At 46.2% G+C, this 25,639-nt stretch overlaps 12 non-coding genes across 12 annotated transcripts; all 12 read right to left on the reverse strand.

Annotated features, from left to right (window-relative positions):
* Positions 1-1,476: 1,476 nt before the first annotated feature.
* LOC130308293 (U2 spliceosomal RNA) lies at positions 1,477-1,667 on the reverse strand. Its single transcript, XR_008857279.1, has one exon. It is a non-coding gene; the product is annotated as a U2 spliceosomal RNA (small nuclear RNA).
* Positions 1,668-3,754: 2,087 nt separating this feature from the next.
* On the reverse strand, positions 3,755-3,945 carry LOC130308294 (U2 spliceosomal RNA). Its single transcript, XR_008857280.1, has one exon. It is a non-coding gene; the product is annotated as a U2 spliceosomal RNA (small nuclear RNA).
* A 2,083-nt stretch (positions 3,946-6,028) lies between these two features.
* Positions 6,029-6,219, reverse strand: LOC130308295 (U2 spliceosomal RNA). Its single transcript, XR_008857281.1, has one exon. It is a non-coding gene; the product is annotated as a U2 spliceosomal RNA (small nuclear RNA).
* Positions 6,220-8,323: 2,104 nt separating this feature from the next.
* LOC130308296 (U2 spliceosomal RNA) lies at positions 8,324-8,514 on the reverse strand. The gene has a single exon (XR_008857282.1). It is a non-coding gene; the product is annotated as a U2 spliceosomal RNA (small nuclear RNA).
* A 2,089-nt stretch (positions 8,515-10,603) lies between these two features.
* On the reverse strand, positions 10,604-10,794 carry LOC130308317 (U2 spliceosomal RNA). Its single transcript, XR_008857303.1, has one exon. It is a non-coding gene; the product is annotated as a U2 spliceosomal RNA (small nuclear RNA).
* Positions 10,795-12,884: 2,090 nt separating this feature from the next.
* Positions 12,885-13,075, reverse strand: LOC130308298 (U2 spliceosomal RNA). The gene has a single exon (XR_008857283.1). It is a non-coding gene; the product is annotated as a U2 spliceosomal RNA (small nuclear RNA).
* A 2,094-nt stretch (positions 13,076-15,169) lies between these two features.
* On the reverse strand, positions 15,170-15,360 carry LOC130308318 (U2 spliceosomal RNA). Its single transcript, XR_008857304.1, has one exon. It is a non-coding gene; the product is annotated as a U2 spliceosomal RNA (small nuclear RNA).
* A 2,084-nt stretch (positions 15,361-17,444) lies between these two features.
* On the reverse strand, positions 17,445-17,628 carry LOC130308320 (U2 spliceosomal RNA). The gene has a single exon (XR_008857306.1). It is a non-coding gene; the product is annotated as a U2 spliceosomal RNA (small nuclear RNA).
* A 693-nt stretch (positions 17,629-18,321) lies between these two features.
* On the reverse strand, positions 18,322-18,509 carry LOC130308325 (U2 spliceosomal RNA). The gene has a single exon (XR_008857309.1). It is a non-coding gene; the product is annotated as a U2 spliceosomal RNA (small nuclear RNA).
* Positions 18,510-20,596: 2,087 nt separating this feature from the next.
* Positions 20,597-20,787, reverse strand: LOC130308300 (U2 spliceosomal RNA). The gene has a single exon (XR_008857285.1). It is a non-coding gene; the product is annotated as a U2 spliceosomal RNA (small nuclear RNA).
* Positions 20,788-22,876: 2,089 nt separating this feature from the next.
* LOC130308301 (U2 spliceosomal RNA) lies at positions 22,877-23,067 on the reverse strand. Its single transcript, XR_008857286.1, has one exon. It is a non-coding gene; the product is annotated as a U2 spliceosomal RNA (small nuclear RNA).
* A 2,086-nt stretch (positions 23,068-25,153) lies between these two features.
* Positions 25,154-25,344, reverse strand: LOC130308302 (U2 spliceosomal RNA). Its single transcript, XR_008857287.1, has one exon. It is a non-coding gene; the product is annotated as a U2 spliceosomal RNA (small nuclear RNA).
* Positions 25,345-25,639: the final 295 nt, after the last annotated feature.

The following is a 25,639-nucleotide window of genomic DNA, read 5'->3' on the forward strand; positions in this document are numbered from 1 at the left end:
AGGCCTGTGGAAGTGAGTGACATCATAGCACTGTAGTTCTGAGGGTTCAAGATGGATGCAACAATCTCCTGTTGCTTCTATGAAGGCCGTAATAGACGACATCACCAAACAGCTCCATAGTCACATACACAGCAAAGGAGAGATGTTGTTTACACCTAGTGATGTCAGTGGTATTGAGTGACATCACAGCACAGTGCTAAGGCTCCTGGGCCTGGACACAGCAGCGGCTGCAATATCTCAACGGAGAATACGTTTATATCTATGTGTGTGTGTGCGCATATATATATATATATATATATATATATATTTCTCCGCCGAAATCACTTTTAAACCCATTTCCACCTTTTTTTCCCTTCTCCTCCTCTTACTTTTTTTTCACGTTTTTTTACGTTTTTCTCCTTTTCGCCTCTTTTCTGGGCGTATTATTCTTCTTTTTCTTCTTTTTTTTCGTCTAATGCATACCCCATCAGTGCAGCAATGCTTATTCAATACCGCCAGCAGATGGAGACACTGGGGGATAATTTTCTAAGGATTTATACTGATTTTTCCTGTCTGAATTTGTCGCACAGAAAGTTGCAGGCCAAATATGTGTGACATTTCTGCGACTTTAGCTTCTAGAGCATTTTTACAACATTATACATAGGTGCTGAATACATAAAAAGCGACTGTTCAGCGACAGACAAGTCGCATCGGCTGAAAGTAGGCCAGAATGTCAGTCCATGTTGGAGCAGGTTTAGATACAGTCTAAAGCATAGATCTCAAAGTCTGTGCACAGAATTTAGCAAGGGCCTCGCACCTTCTGATGCATCAGGTAGGTGCACAATAGCATAGCCTAACCCTCTGTACTTTGGTCTATATTGATGCGGGACATAGACAGCCAGCTGATGACCAATCCATTAGTGCAATGGATGGCTGGAAGCATTTGTCTTTGCCTTTGCAATACCACAGAAGCAATGCATGGTCAATGTACAGCAATGACACACCTGTGTGAACAGCCAGGAGACCCCCCCCCCATGTTATGTTACATAGTTACATAGTTAGTACGGTCGAAAAAAGACATATGTCCATCACGTTCAACCAGGGAATTAAGGGGTAGGGGTGTGGCGCGATATTGGGGAAGGGATGAGATTTTATATTTCTTCATAAGCATTAATCTTATTTTGTCAATTAGGAACATTCAGCACCCACCCGCTATCAAGGCAGCTGCCTATCATGTCATGCCCTACCTGCACAGGTGTGCTGGCTACTCAAATGATCCAATTAAGGAGGCCATTTAGTCAGCAGCAGCAGAAGTCCTGTGCCTGGACGCTCCAACAGGGGCCAGACACAAGCAGAAGCAGAAGCAGCAGAAGCAGCAGCAGCACCACCTTTTGTTTTTTGGCTGCAGCAGCAGCAAGGCCCACAGGGCTGGCTAGCTGGCTAGCCAGCAAGCAGGTAGCAATGAAAGTAGGAATCTTTCTTTTTAACCCTGTAAGGGGGTGGTGCACTGTACCCGAAGATACTGCCATATCGGGTCAATGCATAGGGCGACGGAAGCAAGCTTCGAAATCGGCCCCCGTTCTCAAAAATCCATTTAATATATGGTCCCCAGATAGGGGACGTATCAGATATTAAACTGATAAGAACAGATACTACACTTGATCTTAGCCAAAAGGCCGAGAAGCGATAACCGTGAAAGGGGCGGGCCCAACAAGGTCCCCTTCATGGGCACTATCACTGCTTGCTGTCAGGGAGGCTGCCAGACAATTTTCCATGCACACTCTGGGCTGGGGGGCAGTCAACCACCAGTACACACAGCAGAACCTAAACCCATACCATTATTGCTAAGCAGCAAGACAGGGGCCCATTGCACTCCCACGGGGCCTTTTTAAATGCAATCCATAACCCGGATTTGCCAGGAACCCTTCTTACTCCTCCTACTTGCATGTGACACTGGGCTTAGGATCTGCATAGGAAACACACACACAAGCACACACCTACCTTTGTTGCCTGCAGATGCCTCCTTGGCTGTCCCCAAACGGTATCAAACCAACACCCACGGGAAGCTGTAAGCATAGAGGACATGCCTGCACCCCATTGGACTTACCTGTGTGGGTTAAATCCGGGTTATTTGACAACCTATGGCGGTGATGGTTCTGCTCAGGCAGAGCAGTGCTGATGCTCCTCATAAAGCTGTCGCTGCTGTGAAGGTTCTAGGTGACATCACAAATCCCTTTGGTTACATACACAACAAAGCTGGGTTGTTGTTGTTTACACTCTGCAAGGCCTGTGGAAGTGAGTGACATCATAGCACTGTAGTTCTGAGGGTTCAAGATGGATGCAACAATCTCCTGTTGCTTCTATGAAGGCCGTAATAGACGACATCACCAAACAGCTCCATAGTCACATACACAGCAAAGGAGAGATGTTGTTTACACCTAGTGATGTCAGTGGTATTGAGTAACATCACAGCACAGTGCTAAGGCTCCTGGGCCTGGACACAGCAGCGGCTGCAATATCTCAACGGAGAATACGTTTATATCTATGTGTGTGTGTGCGCATATATATATATATATATATATATATATATATATATATATATATATATATATATATATTTCTCCGCCGAAATCACTTTTAAACCCATTTCCACCTTTTTTTCCCTTCTCCTCCTCTTACTTTTTTTTCACGTGTTTTTACGTTTTTCTCCTTTTCACCTCTTTTCTGGGCGTATTATTCTTCTTTTTCTTCTTTTTTTTCGTCTAATGCATACCCCATCAGTGCAGCAATGCTTATTCAATACCGCCAGCAGATGGAGACACTGGGGGATAATTTTCTAAGGATTTATACTGATTTTTCCTGTCTGAATTTGTCGCACAGAAAGTTGCAGGCCAAATATGTGTGACATTTCTGCGACTTTAGCTTCTAGAGCATTTTTACAACATTATACATAGGTGCTGAATACATAAAAAGCGACTGTTCAGCGACAGACAAGTCGCATCGGCTGAAAGTAGGCCAGAATGTCAGTCCATGTTGGAGCAGGTTTAGATACAGTCTAAAGCATAGATCTCAAAGTCTGTGCACAGAATTTAGCAAGGGCCTCGCACCTTCTGATGCATCAGGTAGGTGCACAATAGCATAGCCTAACCCTCTGTACTTTGGTCTATATTGATGCGGGACATAGACAGCCAGCTGATGACCAATCCATTAGTGCAATGGATGGCTGGAAGCATTTGTCTTTGCCTTTGCAATACCACAGAAGCAATGCATGGTCAATGTACAGCAATGACACACCTGTGTGAACAGCCAGGAGACCCCCCCCCCATGTTATGTTACATAGTTACATAGTTAGTACGGTCGAAAAAAGACATATGTCCATCACGTTCAACCAGGGAATTAAGGGGTAGGGGTGTGGCGCGATATTGGGGAAGGGATGAGATTTTATATTTCTTCATAAGCATTAATCTTATTTTGTCAATTAGGAACATTCAGCACCCACCCGCTATCAAGGCAGCTGCCTATCATGTCATGCCCTACCTGCACAGGTGTGCTGGCTACTCAAATGATCCAATTAAGGAGGCCATTTAGTCAGCAGCAGCAGAAGTCCTGTGCCTGGACGCTCCAACAGGGGCCAGACACAAGCAGAAGCAGAAGCAGCAGAAGCAGCAGCACCACCTTTTGTTTTTTGGCTGCAGCAGCAGCAAGGCTGGCTAGCTGGCTAGCCAGCAAGCAGGTAGCAATGAAAGTAGGAATCTTTCTTTTTAACCCTGTAAGGGGGTGGTGCACTGTACCCGAAGATACTGCCATATCGGGTCAATGCATAGGGCGACGGAAGCAAGCTTCGAAATCGGCCCCCGTTCTCAAAAATCCATTTAATATATGGTCCCCAGATAGGGGACGTATCAGATATTAAACTGATAAGAACAGATACTACACTTGATCTTAGCCAAAAGGCCGAGAAGCGATAACCGTGAAAGGGGCGGGCCCAACAAGGTCCCCTTCATGGGCACTATCACTGCTTGCTGTCAGGGAGGCTGCCAGACAATTTTCCATGCACACTCTGGGCTGGGGGGCAGTCAACCACCAGTACACACAGAAGAACCTAAACCCATACCATTATTGCTAAGCAGCAAGACAGGGGCCCATTGCACTCCCACGGGGCCTTTTTAAATGCAATCCATAACCCGGATTTGCCAGGAACCCTTCTTACTCCTCCTACTTGCATGTGACACTGGGCTTAGGATCTGCATAGGAAACACACACACAAGCACACACCTACCTTTGTTGCCTGCAGATGCCTCCTTGGCTGTCCCCAAACGGTATCAAACCAACACCCACGGGAAGCTGTAAGCATAGAGGACATGCCTGCACCCCATTGGACTTACCTGTGTGGGTTAAATCCGGGTTATTTGACAACCTATGGCGGTGATGGTTCTGCTCAGGCAGAGCAGTGCTGATGCTCCTCATAAAGCTGTCGCTGCTGTGAAGGTTCTAGGTGACATCACAAATCCCTTTGGTTACATACACAACAAAGCTGGGTTGTTGTTGTTTACACTCTGCAAGGCCTGTGGAAGTGAGTGACATCATAGCACTGTAGTTCTGAGGGTTCAAGATGGATGCAACAATCTCCTGTTGCTTCTATGAAGGCCGTAATAGACGACATCACCAAACAGCTCCATAGTCACATACACAGCAAAGGAGAGATGTTGTTTACACCTAGTGATGTCAGTGGTATTGAGTGACATCACAGCACAGTGCTAAGGCTCCTGGGCCTGGACACAGCAGCGGCTGCAATATCTCAACGGAGAATACGTTTATATCTATGTGTGTGTGTGCGTATATATATATATATATATATATATATATATATATATATATATATATTTCTCCGCCGAAATCACTTTTAAACCCATTTCCACCTTTTTTTCCCTTCTCTTCCTCTTACTTTTTTTTCACGTTTTTTTACGTTTTTCTCCTTTTCGCCTCTTTTCTGGGCGTATTATTCTTCTTTTACTTCTTTTTTTTCGTCTAATGCATACCCCATCAGTGCAGCAATGCTTATTCAATACCGCCAGCAGATGGAGACACTGGGGGATAATTTTCTAAGGATTTATACTGATTTTTCCTGTCTGAATTTGTCGCACAGAAAGTTGCAGGCCAAATATGTGTGACATTTCTGCGACTTTAGCTTCTAGAGCATTTTTACAACATTATACATAGGTGCTGAATACATAAAAAGCGACTGTTCAGCGACAGACAAGTCGCATCGGCTGAAAGTAGGCCAGAATGTCAGTCCATGTTGGAGCAGGTTTAGATACAGTCTAAAGCATAGATCTCAAAGTCTGTGCACAGAATTTAGCAAGGGCCTCGCACCTTCTGATGCATCAGGTAGGTGCACAATAGCATAGCCTAACCCTCTGTACTTTGGTCTATATTGATGCGGGACATAGACAGCCAGCTGATGACCAATCCATTAGTGCAATGGATGGCTGGAAGCATTTGTCTTTGCCTTTGCAATACCACAGAAGCAATGCATGGTCAATGTACAGCAATGACACACCTGTGTGAACAGCCAGGAGACCCCCCCCCCCCCCCATGTTATGTTACATAGTTACATAGTTAGTACGGTCGAAAAAAGACATATGTCCATCACGTTCAACCAGGGAATTAAGGGGTAGGGGTGTGGCGCGATATTGGGGAAGGGATGAGATTTTATATTTCTTCATAAGCATTAATCTTATTTTGTCAATTAGGAACATTCAGCACCCACCCGCTATCAAGGCAGCTGCCTATCATGTCATGCCCTACCTGCACAGGTGTGCTGGCTACTCAAATGATCCAATTAAGGAGGCCATTTAGTCAGCAGCAGCAGAAGTCCTGTGCCTGGACGCTCCAACAGGGGCCAGACACAAGCAGAAGCAGAAGCAGCAGAAGCAGCAGCAGCACCAACTTTTGTTTTTTGGCTGCAGCAGCAGCAAGGCTGGCTAGCTGGCTAGCCAGCAAGCAGGTAGCAATGAAAGTAGGAATCTTTCTTTTTAACCCTGTAAGGGGGTGGTGCACTGTACCCGAAGATACTGCCATATCGGGTCAATGCATAGGGCGACGGAAGCAAGCTTCGAAATCGGCCCCCGTTCTCAAAAATCCATTTAATATATGGTCCCCAGATAGGGGACGTATCAGATATTAAACTGATAAGAACAGATACTACACTTGATCTTAGCCAAAAGGCCGAGAAGCGATAACCGTGAAAGGGGCGGGCCCAACAAGGTCCCCTTCATGGGCACTATCACTGCTTGCTGTCAGGGAGGCTGCCAGACAATTTTCCATGCACACTCTGGGCTGGGGGGCAGTCAAACACCAGTACACACAGAAGAACCTAAACCCATACCATTATTGCTAAGCAGCAAGACAGGGGCCCATTGCACTCCCACGGGGCCTTTTTAAATGCAATCCATAACCCGGATTTGCCAGGAACCCTTCTTACTCCTCCTACTTGCATGTGACACTGGGCTTAGGATCTGCATAGGAAACACACACACAAGCACACACCTACCTTTGTTGCCTGCAGATGCCTCCTTGGCTGTCCCCAAACGGTATCAAACCAACACCCACGGGAAGCTGTAAGCATAGAGGACATGCCTGCACCCCATTGGACTTACCTGTGTGGGTTAAATCCGGGTTATTTGACAACCTATGGCGGTGATGGTTCTGCTCAGGCAGAGCAGTGCTGATGCTCCTCATAAAGCTGTCGCTGCTGTGAAGGTTCTAGGTGACATCACAAATCCCTTTGGTTACATACACAACAAAGCTGGGTTGTTGTTGTTTACACTCTGCAAGGCCTGTGGAAGTGAGTGACATCATAGCACTGTAGTTCTGAGGGTTCAAGATGGATGCAACAATCTCCTGTTGCTTCTATGAAGGCCGTAATAGACGACATCACCAAACAGCTCCATAGTCACATACACAGCAAAGGAGAGATGTTGTTTACACCTAGTGATGTCAGTGGTATTGAGTGACATCACAGCACAGTGCTAAGGCTCCTGGGCCTGGACACAGCAGCGGCTGCAATATCTCAACGGAGAATACGTTTATATCTATGTGTGTGTGTGCGTATATATATATATATATATATATATATATATATATATATATATATATATATATATATATATATTTCTCCGCCAAAATCACTTTTAAACCCATTTCCACCTTTTTTTCCCTTCTCTTCCTCTTACTTTTTTTTCACGTTTTTTTACGTTTTTCTCCTTTTCGCCTCTTTTCTGGGCGTATTATTCTTCTTTTACTTCTTTTTTTTCGTCTAATGCATACCCCATCAGTGCAGCAATGCTTATTCAATACCGCCAGCAGATGGAGACACTGGGGGATAATTTTCTAAGGATTTATACTGATTTTTCCTGTCTGAATTTGTCGCACAGAAAGTTGCAGGCCAAATATGTGTGACATTTCTGCGACTTTAGCTTCTAGAGCATTTTTACAACATTATACATAGGTGCTGAATACATAAAAAGCGACTGTTCAGCGACAGACAAGTCGCATCGGCTGAAAGTAGGCCAGAATGTCAGTCCATGTTGGAGCAGGTTTAGATACAGTCTAAAGCATAGATCTCAAAGTCTGTGCACAGAATTTAGCAAGGGCCTCGCACCTTCTGATGCATCAGGTAGGTGCACAATAGCATAGCCTAACCCTCTGTACTTTGGTCTATATTGATGCGGGACATAGACAGCCAGCTGATGACCAATCCATTAGTGCAATGGATGGCTGGAAGCATTTGTCTTTGCCTTTGCAATACCACAGAAGCAATGCATGGTCAATGTACAGCAATGACACACCTGTGTGAACAGCCAGGAGACCCCCCCCCCCCCCCCCCCCATGTTATGTTACATAGTTACATAGTTAGTACGGTCGAAAAAAGACATATGTCCATCACGTTCAACCAGGGAATTAAGGGGTAGGGGTGTGGCGCGATATTGGGGAAGGGATGAGATTTTATATTTCTTCATAAGCATTAATCTTATTTTGTCAATTAGGAACATTCAGCACCCACCCGCTATCAAGGCAGCTGCCTATCATGTCATGCCCTACCTGCACAGGTGTGCTGGCTACTCAAATGATCCAATTAAGGAGGCCATTTAGTCAGCAGCAGCAGAAGTCCTGTGCCTGGACGCTCCAACAGGGGCCAGACACAAGCAGAAGCAGAAGCAGCAGAAGCAGCAGCAGCACCACCTTTTGTTTTTTGGCTGCAGCAGCAGCAAGGCTGGCTAGCTGGCTAGCCAGCAAGCAGGTAGCAATGAAAGTAGGAATCTTTCTTTTTAACCCTGTAAGGGGGTGGTGCACTGTACCCGAAGATACTGCCATATCGGGTCAATGCATAGGGCGACGGAAGCAAGCTTCGAAATCGGCCCCCGTTCTCAAAAATCCATTTAATATATGGTCCCCAGATAGGGGACGTATCAGATATTAAACTGATAAGAACAGATACTACACTTGATCTTAGCCAAAAGGCCGAGAAGCGATAACCGTGAAAGGGGCGGGCCCAACAAGGTCCCCTTCATGGGCACTATCACTGCTTGCTGTCAGGGAGGCTGCCAGACAATTTTCCATGCACACTCTGGGCTGGGGGGCAGTCAACCACCAGTACACACAGAAGAACCTAAACCCATACCATTATTGCTAAGCAGCAAGACAGGGGCCCATTGCACTCCCACGGGGCCTTTTTAAATGCAATCCATAACCCGGATTTGCCAGGAACCCTTCTTACTCCTCCTACTTGCATGTGACACTGGGCTTAGGATCTGCATAGGAAACACACACACAAGCACACACCTACCTTTGTTGCCTGCAGATGCCTCCTTGGCTGTCCCCAAACGGTATCAAACCAACACCCACGGGAAGCTGTAAGCATAGAGGACATGCCTGCACCCCATTGGACTTACCTGTGTGGGTTAAATCCGGGTTATTTGACAACCTATGGCGGTGATGGTTCTGCTCAGGCAGAGCAGTGCTGATGCTCCTCATAAAGCTGTCGCTGCTGTGAAGGTTCTAGGTGACATCACAAATCCCTTTGGTTACATACACAACAAAGCTGGGTTGTTGTTGTTTACACTCTGCAAGGCCTGTGGAAGTGAGTGACATCATAGCACTGTAGTTCTGAGGGTTCAAGATGGATGCAACAATCTCCTGTTGCTTCTATGAAGGCCGTAATAGACGACATCACCAAACAGCTCCATAGTCACATACACAGCAAAGGAGAGATGTTGTTTACACCTAGTGATGTCAGTGGTATTGAGTGACATCACAGCACAGTGCTAAGGCTCCTGGGCCTGGACACAGCAGCGGCTGCAATATCTCAACGGAGAATACGTTTATATCTATGTGTGTGTGTGCGTATATATATATATATATATATATATATATATATATATATATATATATATTTCTCCGCCGAAATCACTTTTAAACCCATTTCCACCTTTTTTTCCCTTCTCTTCCTCTTACTTTTTTTTCACGTTTTTTTACGTTTTTCTCCTTTTCGCCTCTTTTCTGGGCGTATTATTCTTCTTTTACTTCTTTTTTTTCGTCTAATGCATACCCCATGAGTGCAGCAATGCTTATTCAATACCGCCAGCAGATGGAGACACTGGGGGATAATTTTCTAAGGATTTATACTGATTTTTCCTGTCTGAATTTGTCGCACAGAAAGTTGCAGGCCAAATATGTGTGACATTTCTGCGACTTTAGCTTCTAGAGCATTTTTACAACATTATACATAGGTGCTGAATACATAAAAAGCGACTGTTCAGCGACAGACAAGTCGCATCGGCTGAAAGTAGGCCAGAATGTCAGTCCATGTTGGAGCAGGTTTAGATACAGTCTAAAGCATAGATCTCAAAGTCTGTGCACAGAATTTAGCAAGGGCCTCGCACCTTCTGATGCATCAGGTAGGTGCACAATAGCATAGCCTAACCCTCTGTACTTTGGTCTATATTGATGCGGGACATAGACAGCCAGCTGATGACCAATCCATTAGTGCAATGGATGGCTGGAAGCATTTGTCTTTGCCTTTGCAATACCACAGAAGCAATGCATGGTCAATGTACAGCAATGACACACCTGTGTGAACAGCCAGGAGACCCCCCCCCCCCCCCCCCCATGTTATGTTACATAGTTACATAGTTAGTACGGTCGAAAAAAGACATATGTCCATCACGTTCAACCAGGGAATTAAGGGGTAGGGGTGTGGCGCGATATTGGGGAAGGGATGAGATTTTATATTTCTTCATGAGCATTAATCTTATTTTGTCAATTAGGAACATTCAGCACCCACCCGCTATCAAGGCAGCTGCCTATCATGTCATGCCCTACCTGCACAGGTGTGCTGGCTACTCAAATGATCCAATTAAGGAGGCCATTTAGTCAGCAGCAGCAGAAGTCCTGTGCCTGGACGCTCCAACAGGGGCCAGACACAAGCAGAAGCAGAAGCAGCAGAAGCAGCAGCAGCACCACCTTTTGTTTTTTGGCTGCAGCAGCAGCAAGGCTGGCTAGCTGGCTAGCCAGCAAGCAGGTAGCAATGAAAGTAGGAATCTTTCTTTTTAACCCTGTAAGGGGGTGGTGCACTGTACCCGAAGATACTGCCATATCGGGTCAATGCATAGGGCGTCGGAAGCAAGCTTCGAAATCGGCCCCCGTTCTCAAAAATCCATTTAATATATGGTCCCCAGATAGGGGACGTATCAGATATTAAACTGATAAGAACAGATACTACACTTGATCTTAGCCAAAAGGCCGAGAAGCGATAACCGTGAAAGGGGCGGGCCCAACAAGGTCCCCTTCATGGGCACTATCACTGCTTGCTGTCAGGGAGGCTGCCAGACAATTTTCCATGCACACTCTGGGCTGGGGGGCAGTCAACCACCAGTACACACAGAAGAACCTAAACCCATACCATTATTGCTAAGCAGCAAGACAGGGGCCCATTGCACTCCCACGGGGCCTTTTTAAATGCAATCCATAACCCGGATTTGCCAGGAACCCTTCTTACTCCTCCTACTTGCATGTGACACTGGGCTTAGGATCTGCATAGGAAACACACACACAAGCACACACCTACCTTTGTTGCCTGCAGATGCCTCCTTGGCTGTCCCCAAACGGTATCAAACCAACACCCACGGGAAGCTGTAAGCATAGAGGACATGCCTGCACCCCATTGGACTTACCTGTGTGGGTTAAATCCGGGTTATTTGACAACCTATGGCGGTGATGGTTCTGCTCAGGCAGAGCAGTGCTGATGCTCCTCATAAAGCTGTCGCTGCTGTGAAGGTTCTAGGTGACATCACAAATCCCTTTGGTTACATACACAACAAAGCTGGGTTGTTGTTGTTTACACTCTGCAAGGCCTGTGGAAGTGAGTGACATCATAGCACTGTAGTTCTGAGGGTTCAAGATGGATGCAACAATCTCCTGTTGCTTCTATGAAGGCCGTAATAGACGACATCACCAAACAGCTCCATAGTCACATACACAGCAAAGGAGAGATGTTGTTTACACCTAGTGATGTCAGTGGTATTGAGTGACATCACAGCACAGTGCTAAGGCTCCTGGGCCTGGACACAGCAGCGGCTGCAATATCTCAACGGAGAATACGTTTATATCTATGTGTGTGTGTGCGTATATATATATATATATATATATATATATATATATATATATATATATATTCTCCGCCGAAATCACTTTTAAACCCATTTCCACCTTTTTTTCCCTTCTCTTCCTCTTACTTTTTTTTCACGTTTTTTTACGTTTTTCTCCTTTTCGCCTCTTTTCTGGGCGTATTATTCTTCTTTTACTTCTTTTTTTTCGTCTAATGCATACCCCATCAGTGCAGCAATGCTTATTCAATACCGCCAGCAGATGGAGACACTGGGGGATAATTTTCTAAGGATTTATACTGATTTTTCCTGTCTGAATTTGTCGCACAGAAAGTTGCAGGCCAAATATGTGTGACATTTCTGCGACTTTAGCTTCTAGAGCATTTTTACAACATTATACATAGGTGCTGAATACATAAAAAGCGACTGTTCAGCGACAGACAAGTCGCATCGGCTGAAAGTAGGCCAGAATGTCAGTCCATGTTGGAGCAGGTTTAGATACAGTCTAAAGCATAGATCTCAAAGTCTGTGCACAGAATTTAGCAAGGGCCTCGCACCTTCTGATGCATCAGGTAGGTGCACAATAGCATAGCCTAACCCTCTGTACTTTGGTCTATATTGATGCGGGACATAGACAGCCAGCTGATGACCAATCCATTAGTGCAATGGATGGCTGGAAGCATTTGTCTTTGCCTTTGCAATACCACAGAAGCAATGCATGGTCAATGTACAGCAATGACACACCTGTGTGAACAGCCAGGAGACCCCCCCCCCCCCCCCCCCCCATGTTATGTTACATAGTTACATAGTTAGTACGGTCGAAAAAAGACATATGTCCATCACGTTCAACCAGGGAATTAAGGGGTAGGGGTGTGGCGCGATATTGGGGAAGGGATGAGATTTTATATTTCTTCATAAGCATTAATCTTATTTTGTCAATTAGGAACATTCAGCACCCACCCGCTATCAAGGCAGCTGCCTATCATGTCATGCCCTACCTGCACAGGTGTGCTGGCTACTCAAATGATCCAATTAAGGAGGCCATTTAGTCAGCAGCAGCAGAAGTCCTGTGCCTGGACGCTCCAACAGGGGCCAGACACAAGCAGAAGCAGAAGCAGCAGAAGCAGCAGCAGCACCACCTTTTGTTTTTTGGCTGCAGCAGCAGCAAGGCTGGCTAGCTGGCTAGCCAGCAAGCAGGTAGCAATGAAAGTAGGAATCTTTCTTTTTAACCCTGTAAGGGGGTGGTGCACTGTACCCGAAGATACTGCCATATCGGGTCAATGCATAGGGCGACGGAAGCAAGCTTCGAAATCGGCCCCCGTTCTCAAAAATCCATTTAATATATGGTCCCCAGATAGGGGACGTATCAGATATTAAACTGATAAGAACAGATACTACACTTGATCTTAGCCAAAAGGCCGAGAAGCGATAACCGTGAAAGGGGCGGGCCCAACAAGGTCCCCTTCATGGGCACTATCACTGCTTGCTGTCAGGGAGGCTGCCAGACAATTTTCCATGCACACTCTGGGCTGGGGGGCAGTCAACCACCAGTACACACAGAAGAACCTAAACCCATACCATTATTGCTAAGCAGCAAGACAGGGGCCCATTGCACTCCCACGGGGCCTTTTTAAATGCAATCCATAACCCGGATTTGCCAGGAACCCTTCTTACTCCTCCTACTTGCATGTGACACTGGGCTTAGGATCTGCATAGGAAACACACACACAAGCACACACCTACCTTTGTTGCCTGCAGATGCCTCCTTGGCTGTCCCCAAACGGTATCAAACCAACACCCACGGGAAGCTGTAAGCATAGAGGACATGCCTGCACCCCATTGGACTTACCTGTGTGGGTTAAATCCGGGTTATTTGACAACCTATGGCGGTGATGGTTCTGCTCAGGCAGAGCAGTGCTGATGCTCCTCATAAAGCTGTCGCTGCTGTGAAGGTTCTAGGTGACATCACAAATCCCTTTGGTTACATACACAACAAAGCTGGGTTGTTGTTGTTTACACTCTGCAAGGCCTGTGGAAGTGAGTGACATCATAGCACTGTAGTTCTGAGGGTTCAAGATGGATGCAACAATCTCCTGTTGCTTCTATGAAGGCCGTAATAGACGACATCACCAAACAGCTCCATAGTCACATACACAGCAAAGGAGAGATGTTGTTTACACCTAGTGATGTCAGTGGTATTGAGTGACATCACAGCACAGTGCTAAGGCTCCTGGGCCTGGACACAGCAGCGGCTGCAATATCTCAACGGAGAATACGTTTATATCTATGTGTGTGTGTGCGTATATATATATATATATATATATATATATATATATATATATATATATATATTTCTCCGCCGAAATCACTTTTAAACCCATTTCCACCTTTTTTTCCCTTCTCTTCCTCTTACTTTTTTTTCACGTTTTTTTACGTTTTTCTCCTTTTCGCCTCTTTTCTGGGCGTATTATTCTTCTTTTACTTCTTTTTTTTCGTCTAATGCATACCCCATCAGTGCAGCAATGCTTATTCAATACCGCCAGCAGATGGAGACACTGGGGGATAATTTTCTAAGGATTTATACTGATTTTTCCTGTCTGAATTTGTCGCACAGAAAGTTGCAGGCCAAATATGTGTGACATTTCTGCGACTTTAGCTTCTAGAGCATTTTTACAACATTATACATAGGTGCTGAATACATAAAAAGCGACTGTTCAGCGACAGACAAGTCGCATCGGCTGAAAGTAGGCCAGAATGTCAGTCCATGTTGGAGCAGGTTTAGATACAGTCTAAAGCATAGATCTCAAAGTCTGTGCACAGAATTTAGCAAGGGCCTCGCACCTTCTGATGCATCAGGTAGGTGCACAATAGCATAGCCTAACCCTCTGTACTTTGGTCTATATTGATGCGGGACATAGACAGCCAGCTGATGACCAATCCATTAGTGCAATGGATGGCTGGAAGCATTTGTCTTTGCCTTTGCAATACCACAGAAGCAATGCATGGTCAATGTACAGCAATGACACACCTGTGTGAACAGCCAGGAGACCCCCCAACCCCCCCCCCCCCCATGTTATGTTACATAGTTACATAGTTAGTACGGTCGAAAAAAGACATATGTCCATCACGTTCAACCAGGGAATTAAGGGGTAGGGGTGTGGCGCGATATTGGGGAAGGGATGAGATTTTATATTTCTTCATAAGCATTAATCTTATTTTGTCAATTAGGAACATTCAGCACCCACCCGCTATCAAGGCAGCTGCCTATCATGTCATGCCCTACCTGCACAGGTGTGCTGGCTACTCAAATGATCCAATTAAGGAGGCCATTTAGTCAGCAGCAGCAGAAGTCCTGTGCCTGGACGCTCCAACAGGGGCCAGACACAAGCAGAAGCAGAAGCAGCAGAAGCAGCAGCAGCACCACCTTTTGTTTTTTGGCTGCAGCAGCAGCAAGGCTGGCTAGCTGGCTAGCCAGCAAGCAGGTAGCAATGAAAGTAGGAATCTTTCTTTTTAACCCTGTAAGGGGGTGGTGCACTGTACCCGAAGATACTGCCATATCGGGTCAATGCATAGGGCGTCGGAAGCAAGCTTCGAAATCGGCCCCCGTTCTCAAAAATCCATTTAATATATGGTCCCCAGATAGGGGACGTATCAGATATTAAACTGATAAGAACAGATACTACACTTGATCTTAGCCAAAAGGCCGAGAAGCGATAACCGTGAAAGGGGCGGGCCCAACAAGGTCCCCTTCATGGGCACTATCACTGCTTGCTGTCAGGGAGGCTGCCAGACAATTTTCCATGCACACTCTGGGCTGGGGGGCAGTCAACCACCAGTACACACAGAAGAACCTAAACCCATACCATTATTGCTAAGCAGCAAGACAGGGGCCCATTGCACTCCCACGGGGCCTTTTTAAATGCAATCCATAACCCGGATTTGCCAGGAACCCTTCTTACTCCTCCTACTTGCATGTGACACTGGGCTTAGGATCTGCATAGGAAACACACACACAAGCACACACCTACCTTTGTTGCCTGCAGATGCCTCCTTGGCTGTCCCCAAACGGTATCAAACCAACACCCACGGGAAGCTGTAAGCATAGAGGACATGCCTGCACCCCATTGGACTTACCTGTGTGGGTTAAATCCGGGTTATTTGACAACCTATGGCGGTGATGGTTCTGCTCAGGCAGAGCAGTGCTGATGCTCCTCATAAAGCTGTCGCTGCTGTGAAGGTTCTAGGTGACATCACAAATCCCTTTGGTTACATACACAACAAAGCTGGGTTGTTGTTGTTTACACTCTGCAAGGCCTGTGGAAGTGAGTGACATCATAGCACTGTAGTTCTGAGGGTTCAAGATGGATGCAACAATCTCCTGTTGCTTCTATGAAGGCCGTAATAGACGACATCACCAAACAGCTCCATAGTCACATACACAGCAAAGGAGAGATGTTGTTTACACCTAGTGATGTCAGTGGTATTGAGTGACATCACAGCACAGTGCTAAGGCTCCTGGGCCTGGACACAGCAGCGGCTGCAATATCTCAACGGAGAATACGTTTATATCTATGTGTGTGTGTGCGTATATATATATATATATATATATATATATATATATATATATATTTCTCCGCCGAAATCACTTTTAAACCCATTTCCACCTTTTTTTCCCTTCTCTTCCTCTTACTTTTTTTTTCACGTTTTTTTACGTTTTTCTCCTTTTCGCCTCTTTTCTGGGCGTATTATTCTTCTTTTACTTCTTTTTTTTCGTCTAATGCATACCCCATCAGTGCAGCAATGCTTATTCAATACCGCCAGCAGATGGAGACACTGGGGGATAATTTTCTAAGGATTTATACTGATTTTTCCTGTCTGAATTTGTCGCACAGAAAGTTGCAGGCCAAATATGTGTGACATTTCTGCGACTTTAGCTTCTAGAGCATTTTTACAACATTATACATAGGTGCTGAATACATAAAAAGCGACTGTTCAGCGACAGACAAGTCGCATCGGCTGAAAGTAGGCCAGAATGTCAGTCCATGTTGGAGCAGGTTTAGATACAGTCTAAAGCATAGATCTCAAAGTCTGTGCACAGAATTTAGCAAGGGCCTCGCACCTTCTGATGCATCAGGTAGGTGCACAATAGCATAGCCTAACCCTCTGTACTTTGGTCTATATTGATGCGGGACATAGACAGCCAGCTGATGACCAATCCATTAGTGCAATGGATGGCTGGAAGCATTTGTCTTTGCCTTTGCAATACCACAGAAGCAATGCATGGTCAATGTACAGCAATGACACACCTGTGTGAACAGCCAGGAGACCCCCCCCCCCCCCCCCCCATGTTATGTTACATAGTTACATAGTTAGTACGGTCGAAAAAAGACATATGTCCATCACGTTCAACCAGGGAATTAAGGGGTAGGGGTGTGGCGCGATATTGGGGAAGGGATGAGATTTTATATTTCTTCATAAGCATTAATCTTATTTTGTCAATTAGGAACATTCAGCACCCACCCGCTATCAAGGCAGCTGCCTATCATGTCATGCCCTACCTGCACAGGTGTGCTGGCTACTCAAATGATCCAATTAAGGAGGCCATTTAGTCAGCAGCAGCAGAAGTCCTGTGCCTGGACGCTCCAACAGGGGCCAGACACAAGCAGAAGCAGAAGCAGCAGAAGCAGCAGCAGCACCACCTTTTGTTTTTTGGCTGCAGCAGCAGCAAGGCTGGCTAGCTGGCTAGCCAGCAAGCAGGTAGCAATGAAAGTAGGAATCTTTCTTTTTAACCCTGTAAGGGGGTGGTGCACTGTACCCGAAGATACTGCCATATCGGGTCAATGCATAGGGCGACGGAAGCAAGCTTCGAAATCGGCCCCCGTTCTCAAAAATCCATTTAATATATGGTCCCCAGATAGGGGACGTATCAGATATTAAACTGATAAGAACAGATTTTTTTTTTTTTTTTTTATCTAAAGCCGAGGAACGTGCTTTCGATTCACCCAAAGTGCAAGAAAAAGTGCAAACTTGTTACACTAAAAAAACGTGCACAAAGGATGCGGTCTATCGCAAGCCCTTCTCCGATAGGAGAGAGGCCCCCCAACAAACCTTACCCTTCGCCTCCGGACCAAAAGGTACCTGCGAGGTTCCAGGTTCGATGTCCCTTTTCGCCGAAGCTACTAGGGGACCACAAATGCTCCCGGCATCCCCCTTGGCGTTAGCCAAGGTATCTGCCCGCAGAGCCGATTACGGTAGGTACCCTGCCAAAGCAGGAGTACCCGGGGTGTTTGCAGGGAGGTGCGGAACCTAATGGCCACACACACCTCCCCTAGACCGCCAGGAGGGACACCCAGAAGGGCTACCGCATCCTGACCAATCCTGTGAACACACAACACGCAAAAAGTGACACAGTGAGACAAAAAAGAAATAAATAAGTGAATGTGTGCAGATATACTGCCCGGACATCCGGCCGGATCTATAAAAAATTTCTCTGATCCTAGCCAGAAGGCCGGGAATCAAGAGGTGAGTGCCACAAGGTGAAGAGATTATGGTGCCCGTGCTTCAACTCAGTGAGCCTATTCTCCCAGTGAGTTTCGGCACCTCGGGGTCACCACTCCCCGAGGCACAAAGTACCTCGGCTCTAGACCCTCTCAGCCTCATGGCGAGACCCGGAGGGAACAGGTCACATCGGGGCAGCCGTCGAGCTGATTCCTCAGAACCAGCCCCGGAAAGCCCCGGTACACCTGCATCCTCCATGCAGCACCCATCCCCACCAGCCCCATACCGGCGTTACTGTCCACCGGCATGAAAAACTGATAAGAACAGATACTACACTTGATCTTAGCCAAAAGGCCGAGAAGCGATAACCGTGAAAGGGGCGGGCCCAACAAGGTCCCCTTCATGGGCACTATCACTGCTTGCTGTCAGGGAGGCTGCCAGACAATTTTCCATGCACACTCTGGGCTGGGGGGCAGTCAACCACCAGTACACACAGAAGAACCTAAACCCATACCATTATTGCTAAGCAGCAAGACAGGGGCCCATTGCACTCCCACGGGGCCTTTTTAAATGCAATCCATAACCCGGATTTGCCAGGAACCCTTCTTACTCCTCCTACTTGCATGTGACACTGGGCTTAGGATCTGCATAGGAAACACACACACAAGCACACACCTACCTTTGTTGCCTGCAGATGCCTCCTTGGCTGTCCCCAAACGGTATCAAACCAACACCCACGGGAAGCTGTAAGCATAGAGGACATGCCTGCACCCCATTGGACTTACCTGTGTGGGTTAAATCCGGGTTATTTGACAACCTATGGCGGTGATGGTTCTGCTCAGGCAGAGCAGTGCTGATGCTCCTCATAAAGCTGTCGCTGCTGTGAAGGTTCTAGGTGACATCACAAATCCCTTTGGTTACATACACAACAAAGCTGGGTTGTTGTTGTTTACACTCTGCAAGGCCTGTGGAAGTGAGTGACATCATAGCACTGTAGTTCTGAGGGTTCAAGATGGATGCAACAATCTCCTGTTGCTTCTATGAAGGCCGTAATAGACGACATCACCAAACAGCTCCATAGTCACATACACAGCAAAGGAGAGATGTTGTTTACACCTAGTGATGTCAGTGGTATTGAGTGACATCACAGCACAGTGCTAAGGCTCCTGGGCCTGGACACAGCAGCGGCTGCAATATCTCAACGGAGAATACGTTTATATCTATGTGTGTGTGTGCGTATATATATATATATATATATATATATATATATATATATATATTTCTCCGCCGAAATCACTTTTAAACCCATTTCCACCTTTTTTTCCCTTCTCTTCCTCTTACTTTTTTTTCACGTTTTTTTACGTTTTTCTCCTTTTCGCCTCTTTTCTGGGCGTATTATTCTTCTTTTACTTCTTTTTTTTCGTCTAATGCATACCCCATCAGTGCAGCAATGCTTATTCAATACCGCCAGCAGATGGAGACACTGGGGGATAATTTTCTAAGGATTTATACTGATTTTTCCTGTCTGAATTTGTCGCACAGAAAGTTGCAGGCCAAATATGTGTGACATTTCTGCGACTTTAGCTTCTAGAGCATTTTTACAACATTATACATAGGTGCTGAATACATAAAAAGCGACTGTTCAGCGACAGACAAGTCGCATCGGCTGAAAGTAGGCCAGAATGTCAGTCCATGTTGGAGCAGGTTTAGATACAGTCTAAAGCATAGATCTCAAAGTCTGTGCACAGAATTTAGCAAGGGCCTCGCACCTTCTGATGCATCAGGTAGGTGCACAATAGCATAGCCTAACCCTCTGTACTTTGGTCTATATTGATGCGGGACATAGACAGCCAGCTGATGACCAATCCATTAGTGCAATGGATGGCTGGAAGCATTTGTCTTTGCCTTTGCAATACCACAGAAGCAATGCATGGTCAATGTACAGCAATGACACACCTGTGTGAACAGCCAGGAGACCCCCCCAACCCCCCCCCCCCCCATGTTATGTTACATAGTTACATAGTTAGTACGGTCGAAAAAAGACATATGTCCATCACGTTCAACCAGGGAATTAAGGGGTAGGGGTGTGGCGCGATATTGGGGAAGGGATGAGATTTTATATTTCTTCATAAGCATTAATCTTATTTTGTCAATTAGGAACATTCAGCACCCACCCGCTATCAAGGCAGCTGCCTATCATGTCATGCCCTACCTGCACAGGTGTGCTGGCTACTCAAATGATCCAATTAAGGAGGCCATTTAGTCAGCAGCAGCAGAAGTCCTGTGCCTGGACGCTCCAACAGGGGCCAGACACAAGCAGAAGCAGAAGCAGCAGAAGCAGCAGCAGCACCACCTTTTGTTTTTTGGCTGCAGCAGCAGCAAGGCTGGCTAGCTGGCTAGCCAGCAAGCAGGTAGCAATGAAAGTAGGAATCTTTCTTTTTAACCCTGTAAGGGGGTGGTGCACTGTACCCGAAGATACTGCCATATCGGGTCAATGCATAGGGCGACGGAAGCAAGCTTCGAAATCGGCCCCCGTTCTCAAAAATCCATTTAATATATGGTCCCCAGATAGGGGACGTATCAGATATTAAACTGATAAGAACAGATACTACACTTGATCTTAGCCAAAAGGCCGAGAAGCGATAACCGTGAAAGGGGCGGGCCCAACAAGGTCCCCTTCATGGGCACTATCACTGCTTGCTGTCAGGGAGGCTGCCAGACAATTTTCCATGCACACTCTGGGCTGGGGGGCAGTCAACCACCAGTACACACAGAAGAACCTAAACCCATACCATTATTGCTAAGCAGCAAGACAGGGGCCCATTGCACTCCCACGGGGCCTTTTTAAATGCAATCCATAACCCGGATTTGCCAGGAACCCTTCTTACTCCTCCTACTTGCATGTGACACTGGGCTTAGGATCTGCATAGGAAACACACACACAAGCACACACCTACCTTTGTTGCCTGCAGATGCCTCCTTGGCTGTCCCCAAACGGTATCAAACCAACACCCACGGGAAGCTGTAAGCATAGAGGACATGCCTGCACCCCATTGGACTTACCTGTGTGGGTTAAATCCGGGTTATTTGACAACCTATGGCGGTGATGGTTCTGCTCAGGCAGAGCAGTGCTGATGCTCCTCATAAAGCTGTCGCTGCTGTGAAGGTTCTAGGTGACATCACAAATCCCTTTGGTTACATACACAACAAAGCTGGGTTGTTGTTGTTTACACTCTGCAAGGCCTGTGGAAGTGAGTGACATCATAGCACTGTAGTTCTGAGGGTTCAAGATGGATGCAACAATCTCCTGTTGCTTCTATGAAGGCCGTAATAGACGACATCACCAAACAGCTCCATAGTCACATACACAGCAAAGGAGAGATGTTGTTTACACCTAGTGATGTCAGTGGTATTGAGTGACATCACAGCACAGTGCTAAGGCTCCTGGGCCTGGACACAGCAGCGGCTGCAATATCTCAACGGAGAATACGTTTATATCTATGTGTGTGTGTGCGTATATATATATATATATATATATATATATATATATATATATATATATATTTCTCCGCCGAAATCACTTTTAAACCCATTTCCACCTTTTTTTCCCTTCTCTTCCTCTTACTTTTTTTTCACGTTTTTTTACGTTTTTCTCCTTTTCGCCTCTTTTCTGGGCGTATTATTCTTCTTTTACTTCTTTTTTTTCGTCTAATGCATACCCCATCAGTGCAGCAATGCTTATTCAATACCGCCAGCAGATGGAGACACTGGGGGATAATTTTCTAAGGATTTATACTGATTTTTCCTGTCTGAATTTGTCGCACAGAAAGTTGCAGGCCAAATATGTGTGACATTTCTGCGACTTTAGCTTCTAGAGCATTTTTACAACATTATACATAGGTGCTGAATACATAAAAAGCGACTGTTCAGCGACAGACAAGTCGCATCGGCTGAAAGTAGGCCAGAATGTCAGTCCATGTTGGAGCAGGTTTAGATACAGTCTAAAGCATAGATCTCAAAGTCTGTGCACAGAATTTAGCAAGGGCCTCGCACCTTCTGATGCATCAGGTAGGTGCACAATAGCATAGCCTAACCCTCTGTACTTTGGTCTATATTGATGCGGGACATAGACAGCCAGCTGATGACCAATCCATTAGTGCAATGGATGGCTGGAAGCATTTGTCTTTGCCTTTGCAATACCACAGAAGCAATGCATGGTCAATGTACAGCAATGACACACCTGTGTGAACAGCCAGGAGACCCCCCCCCCCCCCCCCCCATGTTATGTTACATAGTTACATAGTTAGTACGGTCGAAAAAAGACATATGTCCATCACGTTCAACCAGGGAATTAAGGGGTAGGGGTGTGGCGCGATATTGGGGAAGGGATGAGATTTTATATTTCTTCATAAGCATTAATCTTATTTTGTCAATTAGGAACATTCAGCACCCACCCGCTATCAAGGCAGCTGCCTATCATGTCATGCCCTACCTGCACAGGTGTGCTGGCTACTCAAATGATCCAATTAAGGAGGCCATTTAGTCAGCAGCAGCAGAAGTCCTGTGCCTGGACGCTCCAACAGGGGCCAGACACAAGCAGAAGCAGAAGCAGCAGAAGCAGCAGCAGCACCACCTTTTGTTTTTTGGCTGCAGCAGCAGCAAGGCTGGCTAGCTGGCTAGCCAGCAAGCAGGTAGCAATGAAAGTAGGAATCTTTCTTTTTAACCCTGTAAGGGGGTGGTGCACTGTACCCGAAGATACTGCCATATCGGGTCAATGCATAGGGCGACGGAAGCAAGCTTCGAAATCGGCCCCCGTTCTCAAAAATCCATTTAATATATGGTCCCCAGATAGGGGACGTATCAGATATTAAACTGATAAGAACAGATACTACACTTGATCTTAGCCAAAAGGCCGAGAAGCGATAACCGTGAAAGGGGCGGGCCCAACAAGGTCCCCTTCATGGGCACTATCACTGCTTGCTGTCAGGGAGGCTGCCAGACAATTTTCCATGCACACTCTGGGCTGGGGGGCAGTCAACCACCAGTACACACAGAAGAACCTAAACCCATACCATTATTGCTAAGCAGCAAGACAGGGGCCCATTGCACTCCCACGGGGCCTTTTTAAATGCAATCCATAACCCGGATTTGCCAGGAACCCTTCTTACTCCTCCTACTTGCATGTGACACTGGGCTTAGGATCTGCATAGGAAACACACACACAAGCACACACCTACCTTTGTTGCCTGCAGATGCCTCCTTGGCTGTCCCCAAACGGTATCAAACCAACACCCACGGGAAGCTGTAAGCATAGAGGACATGCCTGCACCCCATTGGACTTACCTGTGTGGGTTAAATCCGGGTTATTTGACAACCTATGGCGGTGATGGTTCTGCTCAGGCAGAGCAGTGCTGATGCTCCTCATAAAGCTGTCGCTGCTGTGAAGGTTCTAGGTGACATCACAAATCCCTTTGGTTACATACACAACAAAGCTGGGTTGTTGTTGTTTACACTCTGCAAGGCCTGTGGAAGTGAGTGACATCATAGCACTGTAGTTCTGAGGGTTCTAGATGGATGCAACAATCTCCTGTTGCTTCTATGAAGGCCGTAATAGACGACATCACCAAACAGCTCCATAGTCACATACACAGCAAAGGAGAGATGTTGTTTACACCTAGTGATGTCAGTGGTATTGAGTGACATCACAGCACAGTGCTAAGGCTCCTGGGCCTGGACACAGCAGCGGCTGCAATATCTCAACGGAGAATACGTTTATATCTATGTGTGTGTGTGCGTATATATATATATATATATATATATATATATATATATATATATATTTCTCCGCCGAAATCACTTTTAAACCCATTTCCACCTTTTTTTCCCTTCTCTTCCTCTTACTTTTTTTTCACGTTTTTTTACGTTTTTCTCCTTTTCGCCTCTTTTCTGGGCGTATTATTCTTCTTTTACTTCTTTTTTTTCGTCTAATGCATACCCCATCAGTGCAGCAATGCTTATTCAATACCGCCAGCAGATGGAGACACTGGGGGATAATTTTCTAAGGATTTATACTGATTTTTCCTGTCTGAATTTGTCGCACAGAAAGTTGCAGGCCAAATATGTGTGACATTTCTGCGACTTTAGCTTCTAGAGCATTTTTACAACATTATACATAGGTGCTGAATACATAAAAAGCGACTGTTCAGCGACAGACAAGTCGCATCGGCTGAAAGTAGGCCAGAATGTCAGTCCATGTTGGAGCAGGTTTAGATACAGTCTAAAGCATAGATCTCAAAGTCTGTGCACAGAATTTAGCAAGGGCCTCGCACCTTCTGATGCATCAGGTAGGTGCACAATAGCATAGCCTAACCCTCTGTACTTTGGTCTATATTGATGCGGGACATAGACAGCCAGCTGATGACCAATCCATTAGTGCAATGGATGGCTGGAAGCATTTGTCTTTGCCTTTGCAATACCACAGAAGCAATGCATGGTCAATGTACAGCAATGACACACCTGTGTGAACAGCCAGGAGACCCCCCCCCCCCCCCCCCCCATGTTATGTTACATAGTTACATAGTTAGTACGGTCGAAAAAAGACATATGTCCATCACGTTCAACCAGGGAATTAAGGGGTAGGGGTGTGGCGCGATATTGGGGAAGGGATGAGATTTTATATTTCTTCATAAGCATTAATCTTATTTTGTCAATTAGGAACATTCAGCACCCACCCGCTATCAAGGCAGCTGCCTATCATGTCATGCCCTACCTGCACAGGTGTGCTGGCTACTCAAATGATCCAATTAAGGAGGCCATTTAGTCAGCAGCAGCAGAAGTCCTGTGCCTGGACGCTCCAACAGGGGCCAGACACAAGCAGAAGCAGAAGCAGCAGAAGCAGCAGCAGCACCACCTTTTGTTTTTTGGCTGCAGCAGCAGCAAGGCTGGCTAGCTGGCTAGCCAGCAAGCAGGTAGCAATGAAAGTAGGAATCTTTCTTTTTAACCCTGTAAGGGGGTGGTGCACTGTACCCGAAGATACTGCCATATCGGGTCAATGCATAGGGCGACGGAAGCAAGCTTCGAAATCGGCCCCCGTTCTCAAAAATCCATTTAATATATGGTCCCCAGATAGGGGACGTATCAGATATTAAACTGATAAGAACAGATACTACACTTGATCTTAGCCAAAAGGCCGAGAAGCGATAACCGTGAAAGGGGCGGGCCCAACAAGGTCCCCTTCATGGGCACTATCACTGCTTGCTGTCAGGGAGGCTGCCAGACAATTTTCCATGCACACTCTGGGCTGGGGGGCAGTCAACCACCAGTACACACAGAAGAACCTAAACCCATACCATTATTGCTAAGCAGCAAGACAGGGGCCCATTGCACTCCCACGGGGCCTTTTTAAATGCAATCCATAACCCGGATTTGCCAGGAACCCTTCTTACTCCTCCTACTTGCATGTGACACTGGGCTTAGGATCTGCATAGGAAACACAC

This window comes from Hyla sarda, unplaced genomic scaffold (genome assembly GCF_029499605.1).
Source record: "Hyla sarda isolate aHylSar1 unplaced genomic scaffold, aHylSar1.hap1 scaffold_1478, whole genome shotgun sequence".
Taxonomy (NCBI): domain Eukaryota; kingdom Metazoa; phylum Chordata; class Amphibia; order Anura; family Hylidae; genus Hyla; species Hyla sarda.